The 12989-nt window shown below is 50.0% G+C and overlaps 1 non-coding gene across 1 annotated transcript; it reads right to left on the bottom strand.

Moving 5' to 3' along the window:
* Nucleotides 1-12437: 12437 nt before the first annotated feature.
* On the bottom strand, nt 12438-12556 carry LOC125731057 (5S ribosomal RNA). The gene has a single exon (XR_007391346.1). It is a non-coding gene; the product is annotated as a 5S ribosomal RNA (ribosomal RNA).
* Nucleotides 12557-12989: the final 433 nt, after the last annotated feature.

The following is a 12989-nucleotide window of genomic DNA, read 5'->3' as shown; positions in this document are numbered from 1 at the left end:
TGTTGGGTGAGTGCACATTATCGGGAATATATGTACAGCAGGTATTATTTAAGAGCACGCACACACCACCTTGTGCAGCAGTAAGTATGTCTAAAACCATTCTATTCTGAATGACCATCTGTTTAATAGCATCTATCTCTCCATTCTGTTGCTCATTTATTATGATGGAGTTATTTATGAACAGCCCCAAACGATAATCAATAGTTTCTAATCGTAACGTATTCTTTGCTGTTCCTACCCAGGGAAAAAGAGACATTAATACTTTCTGGTCTGTAGACCAATGTTTGAACTCCTGGGGAACATCTGAACCCCAGACACTGTCATGAGGACGGAGAGAAGCTGTAGTTATGATGGACCGGCGCCTGCGGTTCGCTGGTGTAGACGACAGTGACACCAGGAAAGTATGGTCTGACACAAAGATTGGAGCGCACACACCATACCAGTTATAGGGCAAAACGAAATATGCGCGGGGTCCACATAACCAAGCTACTCCTTGCACCCAGTAGGTGCCATTACTAAATCCACTTATGTTTACCGGGGCACCTTCTCCGTGTACTAGTATTTGGGCACAGTTGGTGGTGTTCCCCATATGGTGGGTGCCGTTCATTTGGTCATAACACATTGAGTGATTAAATGTTTTAGGGTCCATGTTCAGGTGGACAGATAAAGGTAAGGATATATTTGACACTTTTATAGCAAAATCGATCCAAAACTGCTGTGCACATACGCCATTATCCAAACCAGCAGTATATGGATCTGTGTCATTTATTTTTATATTATCATGCTGATAGCCTACACCTGCAAAAGAGGCAGCACACTTTGCTTGTGACTTATTCATAGGTTTCCCATATATAGTTAATCCATCGGCATGAGATGGCATGTGGGTACAGACATAACAATTAGTTAAATTGTCTTTCTTTGCTGAATCATAAACATAACAGTACCAGTAATTTTGTAGGAAAGGATGGGTCTCATTTGTGGAGATAGGTCTCAGGTGGGAACCATCATGTGTCCATCTAGGTGGGCGAAACACCTGCTCTGGTGAGTGCAGAAGCAGACCAACAATTCCCATAAAGAGAATTACACCGAGAGTTACCTTACCACATCCCCACCCAATCAGAGCCATTCTAAATGGAGTGCAGATCAGCTGTTTTCTTCACCGGGTTGAGACGTCAGTATCCTATTGATTGCTGCGCCTTTGTAGCGGACTTCCACTGCTACTCCGAAGGTACAGAGGTCTCTGATACGGGCTTGATGGGCTTACAGTGACTCTTATGTATCCAGGAAGGTCGCTCTGCTATTTTCACCGCTGTTGGTGTTGTGAGCAGGACTTGATAGGGTCCGTCCCACCGGGGTGTGCTCCAATCCTTTCGCAACAGGACCTTGACCAGGATCCAATCTCCTGGCTGCAGATTATCCTGTTGAACAGAAACAGAATTTACTGGCAGACTACTGGGGTTATGTTTTTGTTGTGATGATAATAGCTTACGCATCCAATCGGCTAACGTATTTTCTCTGTCTGCTTTTCCTATATCACTCATTTCGGTTGCTAAGGGAAACGGTCTACCATACACTATTTCAAATGGTGTCAATCCTGCAGGAGTGGGAGTTATTCTCATCCATAATTTTACTAGAGACAAACATTCTGGCCACGGTCTTTTTGTCTCTTCCACTGTCTTTCTGAGTCTTGTTTTAATGGTGCCGTTGGTCCTTTCCACTAAGCCTGCGCTCTGGGGGTGATAAGCGCAATGATTTTTGATCGTAAACCCGAGTGCTTGTGAGCAAAGGGACATGGTTTGATTCACAAAATGAGTCCCATTGTCCGATCTTATAATATGAGGTATGCCATAGGTAGGGAAATAATGGCCTACCAAACATTTTGCAACGGTCATTGCATCACAGTGTTTTACAGGGTATATTTCTACCCACTTAGAAAAGGTGTCTATAATGACTAGACAGTACTTCTTCCCTTGTGACCAAGATAATTCAATGAAATCCATATGTACAATTTGAAATGGATATTCAGCTGCGGGAAACTGGCCACGTTTTGGCCTTATGTTGCCTTGTGCATTGTGTTTACAGCAAATTAAGCACGCTCGACAAAATTGTTTTGCATAATCAGAAAAATTTATAGTATAAAAGTATTGTTGGATAATATGTACCATCCCTCCTGTTGAGACATGGGTGTGTCCATGGCTCACTAAGGCAGCTGTCTTGTATAAATTTTTTGGTAGGATGGGCTTGTCATTCATATAATAAGTTTTCCCTTGTTGTATTGCTCCTCTCTTAATCCAGCTCTGTATTTCTGTTTTAGGTGCATGAGTCTGTGCATCACATAGTACATCACTATCTATCAACAAGACATCTGTAACATTTAAGGCAGGTTGTTTTTGTGCAGCACTTTTTGCCGTCATGTCCGCAAAACTGTTTCCTTTAGCTATTGCGGAAGCATCAGTTTGGTGTGCCTTACATTTGCATATCGCAAGGCAATATGGTAATTGCACAACATCTAACAACCTGAGTAATAGGTTCGTATGAGTTAAAGATGTTCCTTGCGATGTCTTGAATCCTCTATTTTTCCACACTCTTGCATGGTGATGAACAGCTCCAAACACATATTGACTATCAGTGTATATTGTAAGTGGCTTGTTTTTGAAGAGCTCGCATGCCCTAATTACAGCATAGAGTTCAGCCACTTGTGCTGAACAAGCAGGGGGAAGTGCATTGGCCTCCAACACTTCAGTAGATGTAACTACAGCATATCCGACCTTGTTCTTCCCCATGTCATTTTTTGATGCTGATCCATATACAAAAACAACCGTTGAATCTGGTATTGGGGTCTGTAAAATATCTGCTCTTGGTTTGGTTTGTTCTTCCACAACTGCTTTGCACGAATGTGGCTCTCCATCTTCCGCTGTCGGAAGAAGGGTGCTAGGGTTGAGAGGACCACATCGCTGTATTGTGATGTTTGACTGTGAAAGCAGGAGTGAGACTAGGGTCAGATGTCTAACATGTGTGAGGAATGGCAGTGGCGTCTGCAGTAAAACTAAAGAAACTGAATGTGGCACCTTCAAAGTGAGTGGGTGACACAACACTAATTCTGCTGATAATTTCACTGCTTCTGCAGCAGCTGCACATGCCTGCAAACACTGCGGAAAACCAGCTGCCACTGCATCTAATCGTTTAGAATAGAACGCTAATGGCCTCTCTTTTGCGCCGAATGGCTGTGTTAATACTGCCTTCATATACCCTTGATTTGCATCAACACATAGGGTAAATGGTTGTTGATAATCTGGCAGAGCAAGTGTCACATTTGTCACGAGTCGTGGGCAACGATCGCGAGCAGAGAGCGGCGATCGTGCGGAAGGAGCAGGCAGGCAACAGTATACGGGAAAACGGGGGTTTATTCTGGCTTCGGGGAGCCGGGAACACTGGACGCAGACTGACATCAACTGACATTAATGACAGACAAAGCAAACTGGGGAGACCAGGACTTAAATACACGGAACCAGACAGCAGGAAACAAGACACGACTGGGCAGGATCAGGAAATCACACGTGGATAATTAGGGGGCGTGGCACACAGGAGGAGCGGACGAGCCGGGCATGACAGAACCCCCCCCCAAAGGCGCGCTACACCGGGCGCGCCAAGGAAGGGGGCGACGGACGGGACGAGGCAGGACAGGACCTGGAAAACAAGAACAGAATTAACGCAGGACAGGGAACAGGACCGAGGTACAAAACAGAGCGAGGGACAAGACAAAAGACAAAACCTGACAGAGGGTCGGGAAGGCAGACAGGCAAACCAGGAAGGGAGACACAGAGGGAACGGGCGGAACAAAGGGGCCAGGAGTGCAAGGCGGGTACACCGGGGCACAAGGAACAGAGACGGGAGGAACAAAGGAACGAGGAACGGAGAAAGGAGGAAAGACAGGAGGAGGAGCAAACAAAGGAGGGACCAGGGCAGGAGAGAAGGGAGAGAAGGCGGGGGAACAAAGGGGAGCCCGTGGGAGCCCCAGCGGGCGACGGGAGGCAGCCGGAGGGGCCGCAGGCGGCCGGGAGGCCGGAGCCGGAGGGGACCGAGAAGGGGCTGAGGAGACAGGGCGAGGGACCCGCGGAGGGGCCAGGGAGGGAGCAGGAGGGAGCACCAGGGAAGGGGACGAGGGAGCTGGAAGGGGCCAGGGCGAAGGCCCGGAGGAGGGGGGAGCCGCAGCAGGCGGCGATGTCCGGGGGAGGGCCGGAGGTAGGGGCCCCGCAGGCGACCGAGGAGCCGCCGTCGGAGAACCCCCAGGCGACCGACCAGGACCCGGAGAGGGGAGCGAGGCAGGGCGACGAGGCACCGGAGAGGGACCCGCAGGCGACAGCCGACCCGGAGGGCCAGGACCCGCAGGCGCCAACCGAGCCCCAGCGCAGGCGAGGCAGGGCGAGCCAGGGGGCAGGGCGGGCGGGACCCCAGCCCTGCGTCTGTGTCCCCTCCCTTTACGGGACACAGACATGACCCCAGGTTGGGGTCGAGTTCGCCGGGGCGAGGGAGAAACTGTCACAGGGGGCGCCTCGGGAGCTGCTGCAGCGCGGTCAGGAACTGGAGCGCTGACAGGAGCTGCAGGTGACTGCAGTGGGGGCGCCTGCCCGGGAGCTGCAGCAGGTGGCTGCAGTGGGAGCGCCTCTGCAGGGACAGGAGCGCGGTCAGGAACAGGAGCGCGGTCAGGAACAGGAGCGCGGTCAGGAACAGGAGGTGGCTGCAGTGGGGGCGCCTGCCCGGGAGCTGCAGCAGGTGGCTGCAGTGGGGGCGCCTGCCCGGGAGCTGCAGCAGGCGGCTGCAGAGGGGGTGCCTCTGCAGGAGCTGGAGCACGGTCAGGAACAGGAGCTGGCTGCAGAGGGGGCGCCTGCCCGGGAGCTGCAGCAGGCGGCTGCAGAGGGGGCGCCTGCCCGGGAGCTGCAGCAGGCGGCTGCAGAGGGGGCGCCTCTGCAGGAACTGGAGCGCGGTCAGGAACGGGAGCTGGCTGCAGAGGGGGCGCCTCTGCAGGAACTGGAGGTGGCTGCAGTGGGGGCGCCTGCCCGGGAGCTGCAGCAGGCGGCTGCAGAGGGGGCGCCTGCCCGGGAGCTGCAGCAGGCGGCTGCAGAGGGAGCGCCTCTGCAGGAACTGAAGCGAGGTCAGGAACTAGAGCGCGGTCAGGAACAGGAGGTGGCTGCAGTGGGGGCGCCGGCCCGGGAGCTGCAGCAGGCGGCTGCAGAGGGGGCGCCTCTGCAGGAACTGGAGCGCGGTCAGGAACAGGAGGTGGCTGCAGTGGGAGCGCCGGCCCGGGAGCTGCAGCAGGCGGCTGCAGAGGGGGCGCCTGCCCTGGAGCTGCAGCAGGCGGCTGCAGAGGGGGCGCCTCTGCAGGAACTAGAGCGCGGTCAGGAACAGGAGCGCTGACGGGAGCTGCAGCAGGCGGCTGCAGAGGGGGCGCCGGCCCGGGAGCTGCAGCAGGCGGCTGCAGAGGGGGCGCCGGCCCGGGAGCTGCAGCAGGCGGCTGCAGAGGGGGCGCCGGCCCGGGAGCTGCAGCAGGCGGCTGCAGAGGGGGGCGCCTCTGCAGGAACTGCAGGTGGCTGCAGTGGGAGCGCCTGCCCTGGAGCTGCAGCAGGCTGCAGTGGGGGCGCCTGCCCGGGAGCTGCAGCAGGCGGCTGCAGAGGGGGCGCCTGCCCGGGAGCTGCAGCAGGCGGCTGCAGAGGGGGCGCCTGCCCGGGAGCTGCTGCAGCAGGGAGAGGGGGCGCCTGCCCGGGAGCTGCTGCAGCTGGGGGCTGCGCTGGCTGCACGGGTGGCTGCGCAAGCGGTGGCGGCTGCGCAGACGGCAGCGCAGAGGGCGGCCCGGGCTCAAGGGCCGTAGTTGCCAGCGGAGGCGGCTGCGCAGGCGTCGGTCGTTGCGCCTGCTCGGGAGCCGGGTCCGCGGATAGAGGAAGTGCCTGCTTCTCAGTAGCAGGCTGCAGAGAAGGGGGTTGTACGGATGGCGGAAGCGGCGGCGTCGGCAAGGGGTCAGGAGCTCGTCTAAGACGAAGTAGCTCCTGCAGGTCCTCCGCGAGGTGCTCGAGCTCGTCCGGTCCCGATCTGGGGGTGAACGACTCGAATCCTTTCTGGAGCCTTGCGGTGAGGAGCGTTGCTGCGGGACCCTCGGGAATGGCTGGGTCCCCGATCACCCTCCAAAATAAGCCCTGGAGGGCGAAGAACTTATGCGCCAACCGTTCCTGAGGCGAGGGTGGTACCTCGACAGGAGGGACTGGCCCGTCGGGCAGCGGAGGCACGGTCGCTGTCCTCCTTGGGAAGCGAGGTACTCGCGGGATCGCCTCTCCACCTGCGCGGATACCGCCCCGATTACTCAGTCCCTTGGGGCAGTACTGGTGCAGTGCGAGGGGTGGCAGCTCATCCTCCGTAGGCGGATTAACGCCCGGAATTAGGACGAGCTCCTCCTCTTCATCGTCGCTATTATCCCAGAGCCGGGACAGGAAACAAGCTCCGGACTGGAGCGGCTTGACCTCTGGGGCTAGGACCGGCTCTCGCTCTCTACCCTTGTTAGGGAGCCCAGGGCTTGAGAGCGAGCAGGCACCTAAAGCGATCGATTCCTCCGGTACCTTTCTTCGTCTCTGCTTCCTCTTCTTCGGTGGGTCTGTCATTCTGTCACGAGTCGTGGGCAACGATCGCGAGCAGAGAGCGGCGATCGTGCGGAAGGAGCAGGCAGGCAACAGTATACGGGAAAACGGGGGTTTATTCTGGCTTCGGGGAGCCGGGAACACTGGACGCAGACTGACATCAACTGACATTAATGACAGACAAAGCAAACTGGGGAGACCAGGACTTAAATACACGGAACCAGACAGCAGGAAACAAGACACGACTGGGCAGGATCAGGAAATCACACGTGGATAATTAGGGGGCGTGGCACACAGGAGGAGCGGACGAGCCGGGCATGACAACATTAGTTTGTAACATTATTTTTAGATTTGTGAATGCCAATTCTCCTTCTTTTGTCCACTGAATTTTATCTTTCAGTGCCATGTCCTTCCCATAAATCAGGGTTTGTAAAGGTTGAACGAGTGCAGCATAATCAGGTAACCATTCCCTGCAATAATTGCAAAGTCCTAAGAAGGACATCATTTGCTGTTTAGTCTTTGGCTTTGGTGCCTCTTGTATTGCCTGTTTTCTAGTTTCTAATAACGATCGACCTTTTTGGGAGAGTTTATGTCCAAGATATATAACTTCCTCTCTGCAATACTGTAATTTTTGTTTTGATGCCTTATGTCCTGTATCATACAAATGCTGTAACACTAACAGTGTGGCTTCTTTGCAATGCTGTTTTGTATCTGAAGCAATTAATATATCATCTACATACAATAGCACTTGACTATGGGACGGTATTTTACAGGAACTCATTGAATACCGTAGTGCCATTGTATATATACATGTGGACTTTCTGAAAACCCTTGAGGGAGTCTAGTGTATGTGTATTTATGTCCTTTATAAGTGAAACCAAATAAGTGTTGTGAATCAGGATGTAGTGGTACTGAGAAAAAGGCATTACTCAGATCCACTACTGAAAAATACTTCTTGTCAGGGGACAAGGAATTTAACAAAAGGTGTGGATTAGGCACATCTGGTGCAGCATGTTGTACTATTTCATTTACTGGTCTTAAATCCTGCACCATGCGCCATTTCCCTGTATGTCCCTTCTGGACGGGGAAGATAGGAGTATTGCAAGTGGCCTCAGGAGCCTCTCGCAATATTCCTGATGCCAACATATCCTGCACTACAGGGGCTATACCTTTCTCTGCTTCAGGTTTTAACGGGTATTGTCTAACTACCGGACGGTGTTCTGATTTCACAATTACTTTGTAAGGTGGAAACCCCTTTACCAGTCCTACATCAGTGGGGGAGGACGACCACAACCCTTCCGGGAGGCGATCTAGATCTGGACATGATCCCTCCTCCAGGGTTGGAAAAATTTGTCAGGTTGGGTCCTGCAAGTGTGTGGTGAGAGTGGTTTGAACTCTCCATCCCAAAGGAAACCGCCACACATTGTGTTTTTTGTCATAGCTCCAAAAGGAGCCAGGTACGGGTTGGTAGTCATTGTAACTGTGCATGGAATCTCGTAAGAACATCTCTACATCCTTCCACTGCATCTGAGGTGGTTTTGATAGAGATACGTGTGGTGTTCCCCCTCTGAACACAGCCTGTTGTTTATTAGATAAGATGACTGAAGCAGCAGAAAAGCCAGTAGTGGAGTTAACATATATATGTTGTAAGGTGATACAAGTGTCTTGAAGGGCATGAAACGTTTTGTCATAGGCATAATCTGGTCCTGGGGTGCCTTTGTACCACATAGTGACGTGTAAGGCATCGTCAGGCATGAACTGGGTTTGTTTAGGGGACTGCTTTTCTCTAGTTTTTCTCAATATTTCACGTGTCTGTGCTGTCCCCCCCAGATCTAGGGACCAATAATACTGTGGAGCTGACATGCCATGTATCACGAAAGTTTGCTTTTCTACTATAGCCTTCATGCCAGTGGGTGTTGCAATCACACTAATACCCATTTGTATCATAAGATCCCTTCCTAACAGATTGACTGGACATGAAGGGCTTATTAGCACTTGGGCGTGACATTCTAACTCTGTTTCCTCATCTTTTATGCTAACTGGATTTGTCAATTGATGACTTTTGGCTTGGCCTCCTGCAGTTCGGATATTTATGGAGGACGAGGAAAAGGTGACCCTTGGAGGGCTAGTGGTTAACACTGTTCTACAGGCTCCGGTATCACATAGGCACTCATATATTTTCCCATTTATAATAAGCCTTCGTTTTGGTAGTTCTTCAAGTTGTTTTAGTGCTAGCAGTTGGCAAACTGCTTGCAAATCTATCTCTTCTGTCTCATCCTGTTTTTGCAGCTTATCTGGCTCTTTTGATAGTTCACAGGCTAATTGTCATTGATTCTCTGTGGAATTTGGGTTGTTTATAAACTTGGTTCTACATTGCCTAGCTAAGTGCCCAAGTTTTCCGCATGTCCAGCAAGTGTTATCTTGCTGTAATAAATTTCGCTGATTGCTCCTAAAAGCACCTCTCCCCCTTCCTCGGCCTCGTGACCTTCCTCTGAACCCTCCCCTCCCCGGAGGATTCATATGTATTATTGCAACAGTATCATTAGCAGCAAACACTGCGTCTGATTTCTGTTTTTGTGCTGTATGGGCGTGTTGGGCATATTCTAGGGCTTGCTGCACTGAACCAGTATTCTGATGTACCCAATGTTTATCTATGTATCTCTTCAGTTCAGGTTTTAGCCCTGTGATGAACGCACGTTTTAACTGTTGCTGATAAACTCCTCCATTTTCCTCATTATGAGGAATTCCTGAATTCCCTCTAAACACCACTCTCATCCTATCCATAAAATCCTCTGGCTCTTCTCCATCTTTTTGCTTGCATTGTGCAATTCTGCCATAATCTGCTCGTCTCATAAACACTGTCTCTATCCTTCCATGTAATTGCTGCATACTCTGTTGCAGAGCTTGTGAATTATGTGCAAGTGGTTGATTGTCTGGTCCATGACCAGTAAAGTCTCCTGCTACTCTTCCCCATTTATGATTGAACAGCTGTCTTAAACATTGGAACATTTCTCTACCATTCAGGTGGAAACTGCTCTGTAGTTCCAATATTGCTGTCCAAAATTCTGGTACCCCTTCATCAACAGGAGGTATTCCCTTTAATGCTGCCGTTCTATCTTCAGCTGTCCATGGTCTATAGACTAACATTGTTTCAGGTCCTCCATCTGGCTCTCTATTAGGGTTTGCCACCTCCACTAGGGGGCATTGTAATTCTATTTCTTCCTCTTCACTATCAATATCAATGCCTTCATTTCGCGGATGCCATCGAACCTTAGCAGTAGCTAGATCGCGCACAGGGTATAACGTAGGATCTCTACTCCTAGTTATAATGGGGGAAGAAGGAAGAGCTGATGGCTTCTTTGGTATTGTGCCCATAGCTGATGGTTGTTTTATTTCCCTTCTATCTACGGGTTGCATGGGGGCAGGCAATAGTGGCGGTGCTGGTGGTCTATTTTCTCTATGTTTTATTTTGGCCACCGTCTCATCATCTAAAGTGACTAGAGCGGCTGCAGTTAATTTATCCTTTCTATCATCCTTTTTCTGCTTTCTACGTACATCTCTTAACTTACTTTGTTCCAACCAATTATCTGAATACTTATATTCTTTTTTCCTTTTCTCCAATTTTCCTTTCTTCAAGGTTTGTAACATTTCTAGTCTTAAATTTCCTTGTAATTTTAAGATATCTGGAGTGTGGAGTTTCCCTTCAAACCCATGTTTTTTTCTCCACCTCTGATTACTTATTTGTCCTGAACCTGGTTTATATCCTTCCATAAACTTCTCATCTCCCTCTAGTTCAATCCTCTTACTCTGATTCTTTCCCATTTTTTTTCTTTCCCGTCTCCGCACTACACAGGTCCTGGGTGGAATTTCACTGGTACGAGATATATGGGAGGACACCAATACGGCCTTCTACTGCACGCTGTTCGTGCAGCGGTATCGGTTTTCAGGGATGAAACCCGTCCTTGATCCTTCAATCACCAGTACTTCTTTCCCACCAGGCAAAATAAGAAATGGACTGACCAAAGCAACTCTAAGCCTCTATAATAGTCTTAGTCCAGTCATTCACACAATACATGCATGTTCATATTTCGCTTAATTACGGCTAAGCCTAACCCCTTTTCTGCTTAATTACGGCTAAGCCTAACCCCTTTTCTGCTTAATTACGGCTAAGCCTAACCCACGTCAATTGACCCGGTTATTTAGCTGAATAACCTTTGTTGTCTCACCTGTCCTGTGTGCCTGTGTTCCGCCACCGAGGTCCGTCAGACATCACCAGACGTCGAGCGCAGTTCTAACCACCAGCCTGATGACGAATTCACGTCACAGGTCTTTCTTGCACCCGTCTCCGAGTGGCTGTCGACAGACTTCGGTGTCGCTCCTCTCGGTGCGCTGGCGATGTCGTCAGGTGTCCTCGGATCCGGCTCGAAGGACCAAATAATATGTTGGAGAAAGCGTCAGGCTTTCCACTCCAACCCTGCACACAGGACCAAACTACAATACAGTATATGTTGGAGAAAGCGACAGGCTTTCCACTCCAACTCTGTACACACCATTAATTACGAGACAACACACTTAGAGTTTTATTTGCACAAGGGTAACCACACTCTCTGCATGCTAGGCTACAATGTGTTACAAAGGGTGGTTCCCCTTGGCACCTTTATTTATAGTCAATGGGGGGCAGGGGTCTTGGAGTGAGAACAAAGAAAAGACTGTGAGAGAAGAAGAAGTTCTGGTTTTACTCAGGTGGACAACTATTTAAACACGTGCTCAGGATACGTGTAAACTAATATAATCTAAAGTATGAAGGTAAAGAAAAACAAAATAATGTATATACATATTTACACTCATTGCTGATTATACAGAAATGATAACAAATGATTACTAACAGTTTCTTCAACCTAACACTCAGCCAGCAGCCTACCACAATTATTCCATTCTTTCCGCATCCGCACACTTCCTTCTTTTTAACTCCTTTTCACTACCGCACAGGTTAATCGCCGCACGTCCCCCGCCAGCAAACATTACTCCTTTGCCTACTGCATGCAGGCTTCTCTTAACGACCCTCTGTTATCAACTCCGCTAACAGCCACAAAATCTCCGCCGCACGAAGCCCACTGGTAGCTGCTGAATCACATGCTTCCCCAAAACGTCACGCTGTCAGAACACTGGGAGCTACACACACCAACAAGTCCATACTGCAGGCTGCAGCCAGAACAATTTTCTACATTCAAACATCGACGGCCTCTTCTCTCTAAAAATTCACCAGACCGCTTCTACCACCAGCAAAGAAGTTTCCATCCCTAATTCCTCTGTGATTCCCACTAACCTAAACATTAAGCTGGCATTGAAGGGTGTGAATTACCCCGGCCAATCTGTTCTTTTAAATACAGCTTTTAGCAAGTTTTGAAAGGAGAAGAGCAGAACTTGCTATGCCAATAATATCGAGTCTTCTGTGGCGAAGTGGTTTTTGCATAGAAAACAAAGCGGTCAGTTGAAGAGGAATAATATCAGTACTTTGTTTAAAACTGTGTGTAAAAAGCTGTCTCTTTATCATTAACAATAAGTTGTAAAACGTGAATGGGGAGTGACAGTCTTCAAGTTTGTGAGAAGATCGCGCCCTGGTGGAATAAAGGCACGAACAGCTTACAGCACCTAGAATTACCAGGAAGTATTTAGAGTAAAACGGTTTCTAAAAGCTGCCTTTATGAAAGAGAGAAAAAATATATATATATAAAATAGTAAAATGGAAGGGGAGTGCTAGATTTAAATTAATCGTGAAGTGGAGCGCCCCCTGTATAAAGTAAAAGTGAGAAAAGCTTACAGCACCTGGTATTCCCAGGTGGTCTCCCATCCAAGTACTAACCAGTCCCTACACTGCTTAGTTTCCAAGATCAGATGAGATCGGGCGTGTTCAGGGTGGTATGGCCGCAAGCAAGAGATGCTACCAAAAACATCCCTTTTGCATTACACGCCTCTATACATGCCAGTTGGTCCCATTGGATCCTACTAATGTTTTTTTTTTTTTTTTATCTGACTCACACTGCAGCCCCACCATCCAATCGGCAGCGCCGGACCCACACCAAACATTCACCAAACTACTCAGCCGGCAGCCTACCACAATTATTCCATTCTTTCCGCATCCGCACACTTCCTTCTTTTTAACTCCTTTTCACTACCGCACAGGTTAATCGCCGCACGTCCCCCGCCGGCAAACATTACTCCTTTGCCTACTGCATGCAGGCTTCTCTTAACGACCCTCTGTTATCAACTCCGCTAACAGCCACAAAATCTCCGCCGCACGAAGCCCACTGGTAGCTGCTGAATCACATGCTTCCCCAAAACGTCACGCTGTCAGAACACTGGGAG

This window comes from Brienomyrus brachyistius, chromosome 2 (genome assembly GCF_023856365.1).
Source record: "Brienomyrus brachyistius isolate T26 chromosome 2, BBRACH_0.4, whole genome shotgun sequence".
Classification (NCBI taxonomy): domain Eukaryota; kingdom Metazoa; phylum Chordata; class Actinopteri; order Osteoglossiformes; family Mormyridae; genus Brienomyrus; species Brienomyrus brachyistius.
Note: the sequence above shows the minus strand (reverse complement) of the source record. Positions and strands in the feature narration are given on the sequence as shown.